This window comes from Primulina huaijiensis, chromosome 15, assembly GCF_012295235.1.
Source record: "Primulina huaijiensis isolate GDHJ02 chromosome 15, ASM1229523v2, whole genome shotgun sequence".
NCBI classification, from domain to species: domain Eukaryota; kingdom Viridiplantae; phylum Streptophyta; class Magnoliopsida; order Lamiales; family Gesneriaceae; genus Primulina; species Primulina huaijiensis.
Window position 1 is genome coordinate 8,080,597 of NC_133320.1, and position 14,400 is coordinate 8,094,996.

Below are 14,400 nucleotides of genomic sequence, written 5' to 3' on the forward strand. Positions count from 1 at the left end.
CATGTCACCTGAGAGACGGTTGAGTGGTGTGCACCGAACGAGTCCCCGATCGAGATCAGTGAGTTACCGGACCCGAGCCTTGTCAGTGCTAATGCTACCTGATCATTTAGTGACATTGGCTTGCCATTTGAAAAATTGAAATGTGTTTTAGCCATCATGTGATCCTTCACCAGAGAACATATATAATCGAAAGTCTTTTGAGACATTCTGAAAGTAGACTTGAAACTGTCTACTCCATTTGAGGTAGATGGACTGCCTGCAGCAAAGCGAGAAAGAGTTTATTGATCACTATCGTGCCTGAAAAACAGATCAACTCAAAAAACATGACAACAAAAAATCTACCTTAGGACAAAAAAGATTGGAAAATATGAGTACTACACGTAAAATGGCAGTATCCCAGATGAAAAAATTAGATTAAATTCAACACCATGATCTTTAAAAAAACCATTATAAAAATTATTAATCTGCAGAAGAGCTTATAATGTCAGAAAATAATATGAAAAAACAAGCATACAGTTAAAATGATATATTAACTGAACATGTAGCAGCAATATTTTGCAACAGAATGTGAGTGTGTATTGTCCAAGGCTATCTTTTGTAGCTGGATTCTACATAAAAAGCTAAGGGCCACTAGTTACTCACAAAATAAAAAAGCTAATTAATTTATCAGAGCATTCCTTTTAGTTAATCTATTTATGCATGCCGTCGATAATGACTGATAAGGAAATGAAATCACTTCAACAACTCCATTCGGTTTCTCTCTTTCTAATCTTGCTATTAATCCAACTTGTACCAAAGTATTACATGGAATAAGCATATGCAAAGACAAGATCATGTGTTTATTTCCTCTAACAAAAAATCTTTCAGACAAAAGAGCAAAAGCAGTATATCCATTGAAGTATGTGTTTATGTACATGACTGCTCGTTCCATTCAGTTCAGGAACATTGTAACTCTCCAAGTTAAATAAAACTTATTCTACCCTCAATTTCTTTTCAACTTGAAAGAATTTTAGGTAATCCAAATAACAATTTCCTATTCACGCATCTTAATTATGAGAAATTCATCAAGAAATGAACATATGCAGGTTTAAGTTCAAAGGATGCCTTCATATACATCAAATAGGCTCAAGCCACAACAAGAAATTATCAGGAAACACCTTTCAGGGTGGTATGTTCATTCAAAAATTAGTTGAAAATGATTGGATATTCACAGAAAGTAACAAAAATAATTCTAAATCCACCAGCAGAAAAAGGAAATTGCATAATGAAAGTTTGTTTAACAAGAAATTCTAAAGGGATTCATAGTATACAAGTAATGCACATTATGTGAAATACGCAGATCTGTACAATAATTTTGACGTCTATGAGAAACTTCTTTTCTTCACCAATGTCAGTGGAAGAGAAAATTTAAGTCCCTTGCAAGCATTTCTGCAGTTCATATCATTCATTTATATCTAATGATCACCAGCATATGAAATTGGTGTTGAGGTTTCTGTAATGTCATATTCAATACGCATATCCACCGACTCAATATATATAAAATGAATCGCCTACCGAAATTCTTGAATTCCACGAAGATAAACTCTACTAACCGAAGAACTGTTCCTACGCCACGGTTACCACATTCAATCCATCAAGATATCAAACGATTTGCGTTTTGTTCGAGTCGACAACGAGGAGTATCCGTTCAGCCCCAAAATTTTCAGGAGTTGAACAAAAAAGGTATATTAGGGATCTAATTGAGCACATTCATTTGCATTTGCCAGATTGAAATAACCAAAGAAATCACAAACCAATCAAACGAATCAATCTCAGATGATGAAACCATTGCCAATAATACTTGAATACTTTACAACACAAATAAACATACGAATACACAAGAAAGACATAATCTGATCTCCCAAAAAAAAAAAGAAAAAAGAAAAAACAGACATCATCTTTAACATAGCAATAAACAAAAAATTGGTAAAAACAGAAGAAAATGATATAACAATACCAGCAATTTTCTTTGACAAAACATTCCACCATTCAGTAGAGCCCTCCTCTGAAGACCCAGACGCCAAAGAATTTTCTTCACCTTTCTTCTCCACTTTCCTTTTCTTATTAATCCCTCTCACAGGTGCCATCTTTGCAGAACTCGAAAACCCAATTAAATCAAGACCCAGAAACCCCACAAACTTCAAAACACCAAGAAATGAATTAAACTCCGTTAGAATACAAATTTAACTCATACCCATTTGTCAAAAAGTAAGATTTAACACCATAAACAGAGAGAGATCATGAACAAGTTATATAAACCAAGAACATGCAAAAGACATAAAGAGACGCATAGATAGATATGTGTATTACGCATATAGGGGTGATTAGCAGCAGTTCGTCAATGAGTGCGGTGTGTGTGTGTTTTTTTGATGTTTTTGTAGCATGCAAATCGGAAAGGCGTAGAAGAGTTACGGATGCTAAAAGGGAAATTTTTTAAGAAATCTGAAGCAACAAGTACATTTTTTAGCTTGCAATTTGTTTAAAATGATGTAGCAAGGAAATGGCACATTGATATTAGTCGGGCTGCAAAGACTACACGCTTATATATCGGTTTTGTGAAATTTTCACACAGAGAGAGAGTTTGCTCCAAATTGTACATCTTCACATGTGAAAATCCAAATTACCTTAAAATCTTTCTATGAAAAATTAATAGACAAAATATTCATCCTCAATTCAAAATAAATTTAATTATCAAATGACTTTTATATCCTTAATAATATTGTGATAAGACCAATAAAAACATATATGTTCCAAATAAAATAAAAACATCTAATAGGGTTTTTGATGGCTACCAATTGATTTTCTTTCTTTGTTCTAATGTTTTTCTTTTTTCAGTGAAAGACACGTCACAACGAGATATATACGATTGTAAAAAATATCGCGCAACGACAAAAAAACGTTCACTCCATAACCGGATCGACGATTGCCGCGACACCTTGAAGTGTGCTAACGGCGATTGTCTTGAATCGACGAGATTTGGCGGCGGAGTGGCTGGCTATATATTATTGGAACGGACAAGCGGACCATTTTGGGGAAGACACACAAAATTAGAGGTTGAAGATGCACATGAAGGGAAAATTGAAAATTGTTCGATAGAAATAGGAAATTTACATAAAGAAGATGGGCCCACATTTTTTTTAAAGTGAAAAAATAGAATAAAAGAGATGAAGAATAGAGCCGGTTTCTACCTATTATTTTAGAAAATCAATTAATTAAATTTAAATAATAAAATAATTTGATTTCATTTTATTTTAAAGGATCAGAATATAATATTTTTAATATTAAAAGATAAAAATAAATAAATATTTTTTAATATAATATTTTAAAATCGTTTGATTTATTTTTTTTGTTTTAAATTTAAGATGATGATTTACTTTTTGATGGAAAAAATTAAAATTTAACTAACTTGTGTAATCTATTTTTAAATTTAAGACGGTTCCTACATAAGAAAAATAATAAAAGATAAAAAAAAATAATATTTTTTTAATATAATAGTTTAAAGTAATCTGATTTCATTTTTATTTTAAATTTATGATGCTAATTTATTTTTTAATGGAAAAAAATTAAAATTTAACTCACTTGTTTAATCTATTTTGATCTCTCTCTTTAAAATTTAACTCATTGTGTAATCTATTTTGGTTTTGGTAAAATGCTATTTCTTGCAAAATCATTACTATGAATTTAATGATCAATACTTTTTAAAACAATGCAATATAATTTACGAAAAACAGTTATTACAATCAACTTAAGTTAAAATAGATATACAATCTTTATTTTTTAAATAAAATAAACTATTATTTGTAATGTCCAAAAATTCAAACGACGTAACCTGACTGCATGCAAATCTAAGATATTATTAAAAATGTTTGATTGAATGTTTCAAATGCATTAATGCATGTTTATGACATGATTTCATGTTTTATGGCATAGTTTACTAGAATCGCATACACTAAGGTTTTTAGCAGTATTCAATGCTCGAACGAGGAACGGATATCGGAGACAGTTTAAGAAAAATGTTTTTATTGAACAATTATTTTTAATTATTTAATATATGATGTGTATGATATGTGATTTGAAAATGGGCTCTTTATGATATTTTTACACGATGAGTCATATTTTAAACAGGTAGTCGAATTTTAGGAAAACAGAGGACTTTTTAAGCATTCGGGTAATATTTTTGGAAACGCACCAAAACGAAATTGAAACGCATGCTCCTTAAAATTCTATTGAAATATATTTAAAACTATGACCGTAAATACACACGCTCATAAACATTTAAATAAGTTAATCAGGCGTTTTAAAATTCATCTAATCACTGAATAAAAATAACTGCAGTTACACAAAATCTTAAAATGTAATCAATCACCTAGTCTTCTGTTTTAAAAAGGAAACTCGAGCGTAATACCAAAAGTCTGACAACTCAATATGTTTATGTTCATAATTTTGAAGATCATGAAAGTTATTTTGTTTACAGTACTTTTCAATTTTGCATGATACACATATGTACTTGTTATAACGGTTCAGGTGTGTTGAGTCTTTAGAATCACTAGGTGTGATTAATACAGATGATCATGTGGATGAGGATACTGGATGCGCTGAAGACTGAGTAGGCTAAGCTAGGGGTGCACATGAAAACCCGAGGACCTTGCATTTCTTGCGCATATTATGATTTTTGATACATGGGTTAAAACAACATTTTTAAATGTTTATGAATTTTTAATACGTTGTTCATTTGACACATTTTTGGTATCATGTTTGAGTTTTTCTTTTAAAACAGCAGACTCTGAGATTTATTGCATCTTTTAAGATTTGTTAACTGCAGTTATTTTATTCAATCATTGGAGGATTTTTACACAGTGTAAGTTGAATTTTCCATGCATTTATTTCGTTATGGCTTCGGCCATTACTTTTAAAAAAAAATTCAGTAGTAGCAAAGCAATAGACATAACAGTGTATCTAATTAAGAATAAATCAAATGTTTTCCAAATTGTCAAAGATTTCGAAGCGAGGGTTGAATTTGATTCTGAAAATAAAATCAAGTGTTTGACTACTGACAATGGAAGAGAATATACAAGTGATAAAACAAGAGCCATGTTAAGGACTGCCGGTTTACCCAAGTCATTTTGGGCGGAAATAGTCAATATCGTTAGTTATATCATCAATCGTTCTCCTTCAGCGACAATTGATTTGAAGACTCTGATGGAGATGTGGACTGGGAAGCCTGTTATTATTCTCATTTTGCGTACATTTGAAAGTTATATGTAAGATTTGTGCAATGATCAAGAAAGATCGAAGTTGGATTCAAAATCCAGAAAGTTTGTCTTCTCGGGTCATGCTGAATGAGTAAAGGGATTTTGCTCGTGAGATTCTAATGTCCACAAGCTTGTCACCAACATGGATGTTATCTTCGAGGAAGATAAAGTAAAGGAAGACAAAGATACACTGAATTCAGAAAATACAATAATTCAGGTGGAAAATAAGATAAACGAATATCTAATTTCTTATGAAGCAGTACTAGAGCACGATAAACAAGAACATGTTGAGTTTGAGGTTTTTAATGTGAGGAAGTCAACTCAAGACAGAAGACAATCGGGTTGGCTTTTAGATTATGTCACTGAAAGCAATATTGCATATTGTTTATTAACAAAAGATGATGATCCATCAAGTTTCCATGAGGCTACTCAAAGCTTGAATATATCCTTGTGGATGACATCAATGCTGGAAGAATTATAGGCATTAGACAAAAATAAAACTTAAGATCTTGTTACACTACCACGAGGTAGAAAAACCATTGTTAACATATGGGTCTATAAGATCAAGCGTGATAGCAATAACCAAGTTGAATTGTATTGTGCTAGATTGGTATTAAAAATCTATGCTCAGAGAGAAGATATTAATTTCAATGAGATATTTTCTCCTGTAGTTCGGCTTACAACAACCAGAGTAATATTGATATTATGTGCGGTATTTGACCTACATTTAGAACAACTAGATGTGAAAACTGCATTTTTTCATGGAGATCTTGAAGAAGAAATTTATATGCTCCAGTCAGAAGGTTTTGCGAAAAAGACAAAGATAACTTGATTTGCAGGTTGAACAAATTTTTGTACGGTCTCAAACAGGCGCCAAGGTGTTGGTACAAGAGATTTGATTCCTATATCATGAGCCTTGGATACAACAAACTGAGTGCAGACCTTTGTACATATTTCAAGAGGTTTGGTGATAATTATATAATTTTGTTGTTGTATGCGGATGAAATGTTGGTAGAGGCCCCAAAAAAATCAGGTCCCAGAATTGAAGGTACAGTTGGCTAGAAAATTTGATATGAAGGACTTAGACCATCAAAAAAGATTCTAGGGATGCAAGTTTTCTAAGATAGAACTAACAGAAAGATTTGGCTTTCTCAGAATAATTATTTGAAGAAAGTCTTGTAATGCTTCAACATACAAGATAGTAAGTCAAATTCAACCTCTCTTCATGTTAACTTCAAGTCATCTTCCAAGATGTGTCATAGCAGTGAAGCAGAAATGATGGAGATATCTCGAGTACCATATACATCAGCAGTGAGAAGTTTGATATTCTTCATGATCTGTACAAGACAGGACATTGCACAAGCAAGAGAGCAGTTAGTGGTTTATGGCGAATCTTTGATGAGAGCATTGGAGTATTGTTAAGATGATCCTTAGATATATTAAGGGTAATTCAAATGATGCATTATGTAATGGAGGATCAGATTTTACACTCACGAGTTATGTCGATTCAGATTATGCAGTTGATCCCTATAGGAGAAAATATACTGCTGGTTATATGTTTACACTTGTAAAGGGAGCAGTCAGTTGAGTTTCAATACTGCAAGCAAGTTGTGGCGTTATCTGCAACAGAGGCAGGATATATGACAGCTATTCAAGCTTGTAAGGAGGCAATATATATTAAAAGCTTAATGGAGGAGATCGAGAACAAACAAGATACAGTTCTTTTGTTTTGTGACAGTCAGAATGTCTTGCACATCGCAAAGAATTTAGTCTTTCATTCAGGACTAAACATATTGGACAATTTCATTTTGATTGAGAAGTAGTAAAAGAAAGAAGTGTGGATATGTAGAAGATCCATACAACGGATAACATAGGCAATGTTCTGACAAAGCTAGTGAACACAAATAAGTTTGAGTGGTGTAGATTCTCAAGTGGCCTAGCGAAAACCTAGGCTACGAGAAATGACAAGATTGAAAAGATGTGTAAGGATGTGTTTGATTCTCAAAAAACCTCCAAGTAGGAGAATGTAGGTGGTCGGTGGAATTTGATGAGGTAAGCGCATGTCTACAAGAATTTATTGAGATAGGTGGTATCAACGCCTTGAGAACTAATGAAACACGTCTAAATAGAGCTTTCTCTTCCCATTCTTTAATATCTCATTCTTACTACTTTTCTCTCATCTCATAGAGTTTCAGTGCTTAGTTCTATAATATTTGGTGACATGTTTTTTTTCTGTATTAAGAAAGTGGTACATTCTTTTTGGAAACACAGTGAGTCTTTGTATACCATAAAATATTATAGTGAATTTTTTTCATCTTGCAGTGGTTTTTACACTGTTAATTTTTAGAGATTTTCACATAAATCTCGAAGTCCAGTTTTATACTTTATTTTCATATTATTATCTCAAAATATCACACATGACCAACGAAGCCGATGTAAATGGAGGCAATGGAGGAATTTTTCCAAACTGCTGTTGTGTATGAGGAAGAGTCAAGAGAGGGTTCTGAAGGCTGTGATAAGAGGTCAAGATTTCTATGTGACCTCCGATAATTTTCTGATGACATTTCAACTGCCGGAGGTGGGAGTTGCGGAAATATCATAGAAGGGAAAGGAAGAGTTGGTCAGCGCCTGGACCAAGATTTCTGCTGATGCTTTGGAAAAACTATCATTCAAGAAGGCTGTAGTCGACAAGTCTCTGCTGAGAATGGTCTTCTGTTGGACTTGACCGTGAAGCAGGTCGATTACAAGATTGGGACGTATGACACTATCAGCGGCGTTGTGGCAGCAGCCTGGGAGAAGTTGCTGATAAGAGAAAGCAGCGTAAGGCGAGAACCAGCGCAGCAAGTGAGCAGGTGTCTTCTCTTCCACCAAAGAAGGCAGCAGCAAAGAAGAAGAAGGCTCCGACCCAGTCAGTTAGAAGTGGCTGTGAAGGCAGAAAGAGAGGTGGTTCAGCAACCCATTGCAGCTTAGCCACTCAAAGCAGTGTTGCGACCTAACATTAAAAATTTGAGTGACTTATAAAGCGGAGAATCCGAAAAGTGGAGCAAATCAAGATGAATAATATATATATAAAGTAATATTTATATGATAATATTTACATTGTCTATGAAAACAGAATAGTTTAAGTTATTTGATACAGTATTACAATTTTATTTCAAATTGACATAGTGGTTGCCACAATCTGAAAGCATATATATAATTCAATATTCTCTCTTGGTAAATATCACCAATATGTATCGGTTTTAACATCCCTATGCATATCTATCAAAACGGACAGCTAACTACAAGAACGTATAGTTTCTTAACCAATGATGTCAAAATACCAGGTTTAATCTCCGTTGTTAATCATTTCAATCCATTAAAAACTATTAATTATCATGTCTTCAATCTTCAACCCTTCAGGTTGGGACCCTAGACTCATCGGCTTAGTAGGGGCAATCTGCGGTGTCTTGATCCTGTTTCGTTGCTATGAGATTCTGTGCAGATCACACCGTGTTATAAGAAGAACTCTGACTGGAAATTCGAATAGAAGGAGGCGTATAAATGAACAAGTCGATGAACTACCTTCCCAGTTTCACAGTAGAGGATTGAGCTCCTATGTAATGGATTCACTCCCCATTACTCAGATCAAGAGAACTGCCATCACGGGCGAAGAACTGAATCAGGGTGACGTGGTAGAGTGTGCGGTTTGTTTGGGTGAATTCGAAGAAGATGAGTGGGTGAAGCACTTGCCAGTTTGCTCCCATGTCTTCCATGTTTCTTGTATCGATACATGGTTTCAGACTCATTCGAGCTGCCCTCTTTGTAGGTCCTTTGTTGATAATTTCATGGAGTGGACTAGGCGGCTTCCGATGTCGAGGGATTTGTTTCTTGAAACGCTGGATCGAGAGGATTTTCATAGACGACAAAGATCGCAAGAGTTCCAAGATTTTCGGTTACAAATACTACAAAATGATGCTTCACGTAGTAGGGTGGATGAAGAGAGCCGGAGCTGATCGATTTTTCCTTTTTCCTTTTTCAATGTTTTCTTATCATTGTTTTTAATTTTGGTTAGCTGATGTAGCAGAAGTATATATATAGTAGAATACCAGAAAAATATGAAATATATATATATACTCGCAATTAATAAGAAGGCAATTGTTTTTATAAAAGTAGGAAGTGGAAAATTAAGAAAATAAGAAGGTATTTGTTCTTTGGAACTTAAAAGGAAGATATTTATAGGCCTAGGAAACAAGGAAATCAAATTGGAAGTGAATTTGCCGATTTATTTCGAAAACAAGTCGAAATAAAAAAATAAAAACACAATTTGAGCAAAAAAGGATTTGCATATACGATAACGAAGTGATTACCTTTGTGGACTTGTGCTTGGTGTTTGTTCTGTTGGCCCCATTCTTCACGCTGCAACCGTGAGTCCATCTCATTGAGTAAAATAATTTAGACCTTTGCCAAGATTTTATATATCTAAGGAGTATACCGGAAAAGAGGTGGTTAGACCAAATGTTAGGGTAGTTTGAATTCACATCCGGTTTTTTCAACAAATATATCCTGATCGAATATCAAGAGTTGCAAATAATTTCGACAACGATGTGATTTATTTTTGAGTAATCATACTGAAATTTTATGTGAAACTAAGGAAACAGATTTCCATAATGTATGTCTTACTCTGACCAAAGATTTCTTCCACAACTAACTCATCAGATCACATAGGATATCAACACCCGTATGTGAGCGATAAATCCCCGACTGCACTGTATTGGCTGCAACATATGTCAAAAACTACACTCAACCTCCAATTTGTCCTGGGTCAAAGGACTAACGGTGTACAATCATAACCGCATATTATTCCACTTGGTAAGTGATAACTATTTGGAAAGTGCGAGTGTGGTTGTTTAGTGTATCATGAAATGATCACCCATATGTATGAATAGACATTTTCAAATCCTTACCAATGAAACATGTCATTTACATAACCCATCAGTTTTGATCATATGATTCGTAACCATGCATAGGATGTTTAAAGTTATTACCTTTAAAATTCTAATATGTTGATCAACAAACTATTCCGGCTTTCGAGCGGAGATAATCCTTATTGTATATCTTTGCGAATGAACAACTGGAAGTAACGACGTTCTTCAATCTCTTAATTAAGTCCACGATCAAAGGCTGAATTTCTATTATAGATCACACTAGAGATCTAAAAGAAATTATGCAATGAGAATTAATCGCCGAAATTTTGCAACTTCTGTGGGATTGCGGCTGCTGGACATCGGTGGTGTACGGTGGTGGAAGGGTGGCTGGCTGTGGATATGCTCCAATAGGTGATGGTCAAGTTCTAATGGTTGTGAGACGAGAGAAAAACTCTAGAATCTTAATATGACATGCATTGTCATATTTATAATTTTTATGGACTTATAATTTTTATGGACTAAGTTAGAATCATATTATAACTCTAAATTAGAATCCTAATGGGACTCTTATGTTTGAATCCTAATGAAATTCTTATTTGGAGTTTTCACCTTGTAAAATATCACCACTAAATTTTATTATCTAACTAGGACTCTTAATTATTAGTTAGAGTTGGATTAAGATTCTCCAATTCTATCAAATAATTCATGATGAGTCATGATCTCCTGTAACATTTTTTTTCAACATTTGATAATAATACATAAAATTATTAAATAATTATTACTTAATCCTAGACTTTTTTAGAATATTCTATTAGAATTTTACATAGTTAACTACTGATTAATATTTAATTAGTATATTTAAAATTTATAAATTAAATAATCATGACTTCATTATAATCCCGATCAACGATCAGACAACCCCGATATGACGATTTAGTACATATCTCGTTATTATACTGTAATGTGAAAATTTCGAAGATCAAATTTTTTCACTAACTCATTTTTAACAACTGCCTATTTTGGAACTCTTTCACTAAATTAGGTAGTTGTAATTTCATCTAAAATTTAGCATTCAATCTAACTTCCACAACTTTTAAATTTGAAATACACTTATAAACCATTTTATAAGCTATATGTTTGATCTTCGTCAAACTTACAATCATCAAATTCAACTTCTTGAATTTGAATATCTCAATAAGAATGCAGAATGCAATAATTGTGTGACCCTCAATAATTCAGGGATACAACTAGTTGTGGGTTCAAAATTTCATACGATTAAGGACAACACTTATTATTATTCAGGTTTACCATAATTACCCCAATTCTTTTCATCAACCCTTGACTAAGAACGTCCGAATTCAAGTCTGATTGCATCCATTGGATCATAGTAAGAGCGTCTAGTAGCATCGTCTTATGATCCCCTAGATATCACTGATAGTGCTTGCAAGAATCATTAAGTTATTTTTAACGTACACTACGGTATCTTCAATACATATATCACGGCCGAATCTACAACCATCAATATTTCGAGATTTGCAAATGATTTCAATAACAATGTGATTTATGTTTGAGTAATTATACTATCATTGTATGTGAAACTAAGGAAACACATTTCCATAATGCATATCTTACTCTGATCAAAGATTCCTTGCACTATTAACTCCTCAGATCATATAGAATATGCACACCAGTAAGTGAGCGATTAATCCCCAACTACACTGTATCAGCTCCCACATATGTCAAAAACTACACTTAACCTCGCCACATGATGAATCTCATAGAGTGTGTAATGAATCAAAGTGCAATGCTAGTACTTAGAGCATCCATGTTGTCCCGGGTCAAAGGACTAATGATATACATCCATAACCGCTGACTATTCCATTTGATAAGTTATAACTACTTGGAAAGTCCAAGTGAGGGTTGTTCAGTGCATCATCAAATGATCACTTATCTTTATGAATAGACATCTCCATACTCTTACCAATGAAAATGACGTTTACATCACAAATGTTAGTATCAAGCTTAACCGAACTTTATCCGTACTTTAGGTAGTTTAATCCACTATGAACCTATTTACAATCTACGGTATGCTTTTTAGTGAGTTTCATGACCTTACGTTTAGCGGCAGATCTCATGGTATCTATAGTATATCCAAGGGACTTTATCTATGTATCTTAAATGATTATACAACTATAATAAATGTCACAATTAGATAAAATTGTAAAATATTAATAAAATAAATATTTTTTTTACGTAAGAGTAAACTAAATCATAAGCCACAAGTTGGCTCGCTGGAACACAAACTCTAACACTAATCATAGTGAATCAAATACAAAGTTAATTCTAGACTTTGGTCCACCATGAGTTAATCTATTTATATTTAAAATCGCCTAAAAGATAGATGCATGCATGATGTTGAAGTACCATTTTCTCTAACTTAAGATGCGTAAGTTAAAAATTTTCAAAAAAATTCAGTTTTGATCATATGATTCATAACAATGCATATGATGTTTAGAGTTATTACCTTTGCATTCTAAGATGTTGAACAACAAACTATTCCGGATATTGAGCGGAAATAATCTTTCTTGTAAATATTTGCTAAGGAACAACTGTAAGTAACGCCGTTCTTCAATCTCCTAAATAGGTCCACGATCGAAGATTGAATTTCTATTATAGATCTCACTAGATATCTAAAAGAAATTATGTGTTGACAACTAATCGCCGAAATTTTGCAACTTTGGTGGGAGTGCGGTGGCTGGACATCGGCATCGTACGATGGATGAAGGGCGGCTGGGCATGGGTAAGCTCCAATAGGTGATGGTCGATTTTTAATGGTTGTGAGGAAAGAGAAAAACTCTAACATCTTAATATGACATGCATTGTCATATTTATAATTTTTGTGGACAATGTTAGAATCCTACTAGATCTCTAAATTAGAATCCTAATGGAACTCTTATGTTTGAATCCTAATAAGATTCTTACTTTGAGTTTTCACTTTATCAAAAATCTCCGCTAGGTTTTATTATCCAAGTAAGACTCTTATTAGTTTGAGTTGGATTGGGATTCTCCAATACTATCAAATAATCCATGATGAGTCATGATCTTTTGTAATATTTTTTTCAACATTTGATAATACATTAAATAATTAAATAAATATTAATTAATTAATTAATTATAGACCTTTTTCGATTATTCCATGAGAATTTTATATAGTAGTCATAACTACTAATTAATATTTAATTAGTATATTCTAAATTCACAAATTAAATCATAATGACTTCATTATAATCCTTATCGACGATCAGATAATGCCGATACTATGATAATTCAAATTTCGTTATTATATTGTAAAGTGAAAATTTCGAAGATCAAGTTTTTTCACTAACTCATTTTTGGCAACTGTCTGTTTAATTGGAACTCTTTCACTAAATTACTTAGTTGCATTCTCATCACAAATTTAGAATTTATCCTAACTTCCACAACTTCTAAATTTGAAATACATTCATAAACTATTTTATAAGCTATATGTTTGATCTTCGTCAAACTTACACTAACCAAATTTAACTTTTGAATTTGACTATCTCAATAGGAATACAAAATTCAATACTCGTGTGACTTTCAATGATTTAGGGATTCAACTCGTGAAGACCAATATCTGTTATTGTGAGACGAGTTGTAACAGCCGGTTTAATGAGCATTTTACCACCATTAGTAACCACTAAATGCCCTTAAAGATGAGATTAACAACCATTAAATCAGCATTTCGACCAAGCTTGCTGATGAAACTTAAAATTAATAATTTATTATATGTTAAAACCTATATTTTAAAATTTAAGTTTCATTAAAATTATAAAATTATGTTATTTTAGTATTGTGTGTTTATATTTAAATGTCTTACTAAATATGTTTTATTTTCAGGTTTTCTACGTGTTGGTAAAATAATGATAACTCAAGCTAGAAAATTCAAATGGAGGTGATTCAAATATTTTTGGAATTCTTGAGAAATTATCTACAACTTTGCAGAAGACATGATTGCCTAAAAAGTTGGTTAAGATGATCAAATTGTGAAAATATCAAAAGGAAGACAAATTTACTTTCACCATGACCAGCATATAGTAAAAAAATCATAACTATTTCAATATTTAACCAAATGAGGTGAACCAAGTGGCCAAATTCATCTACAGACAATTCCCCACATGTTT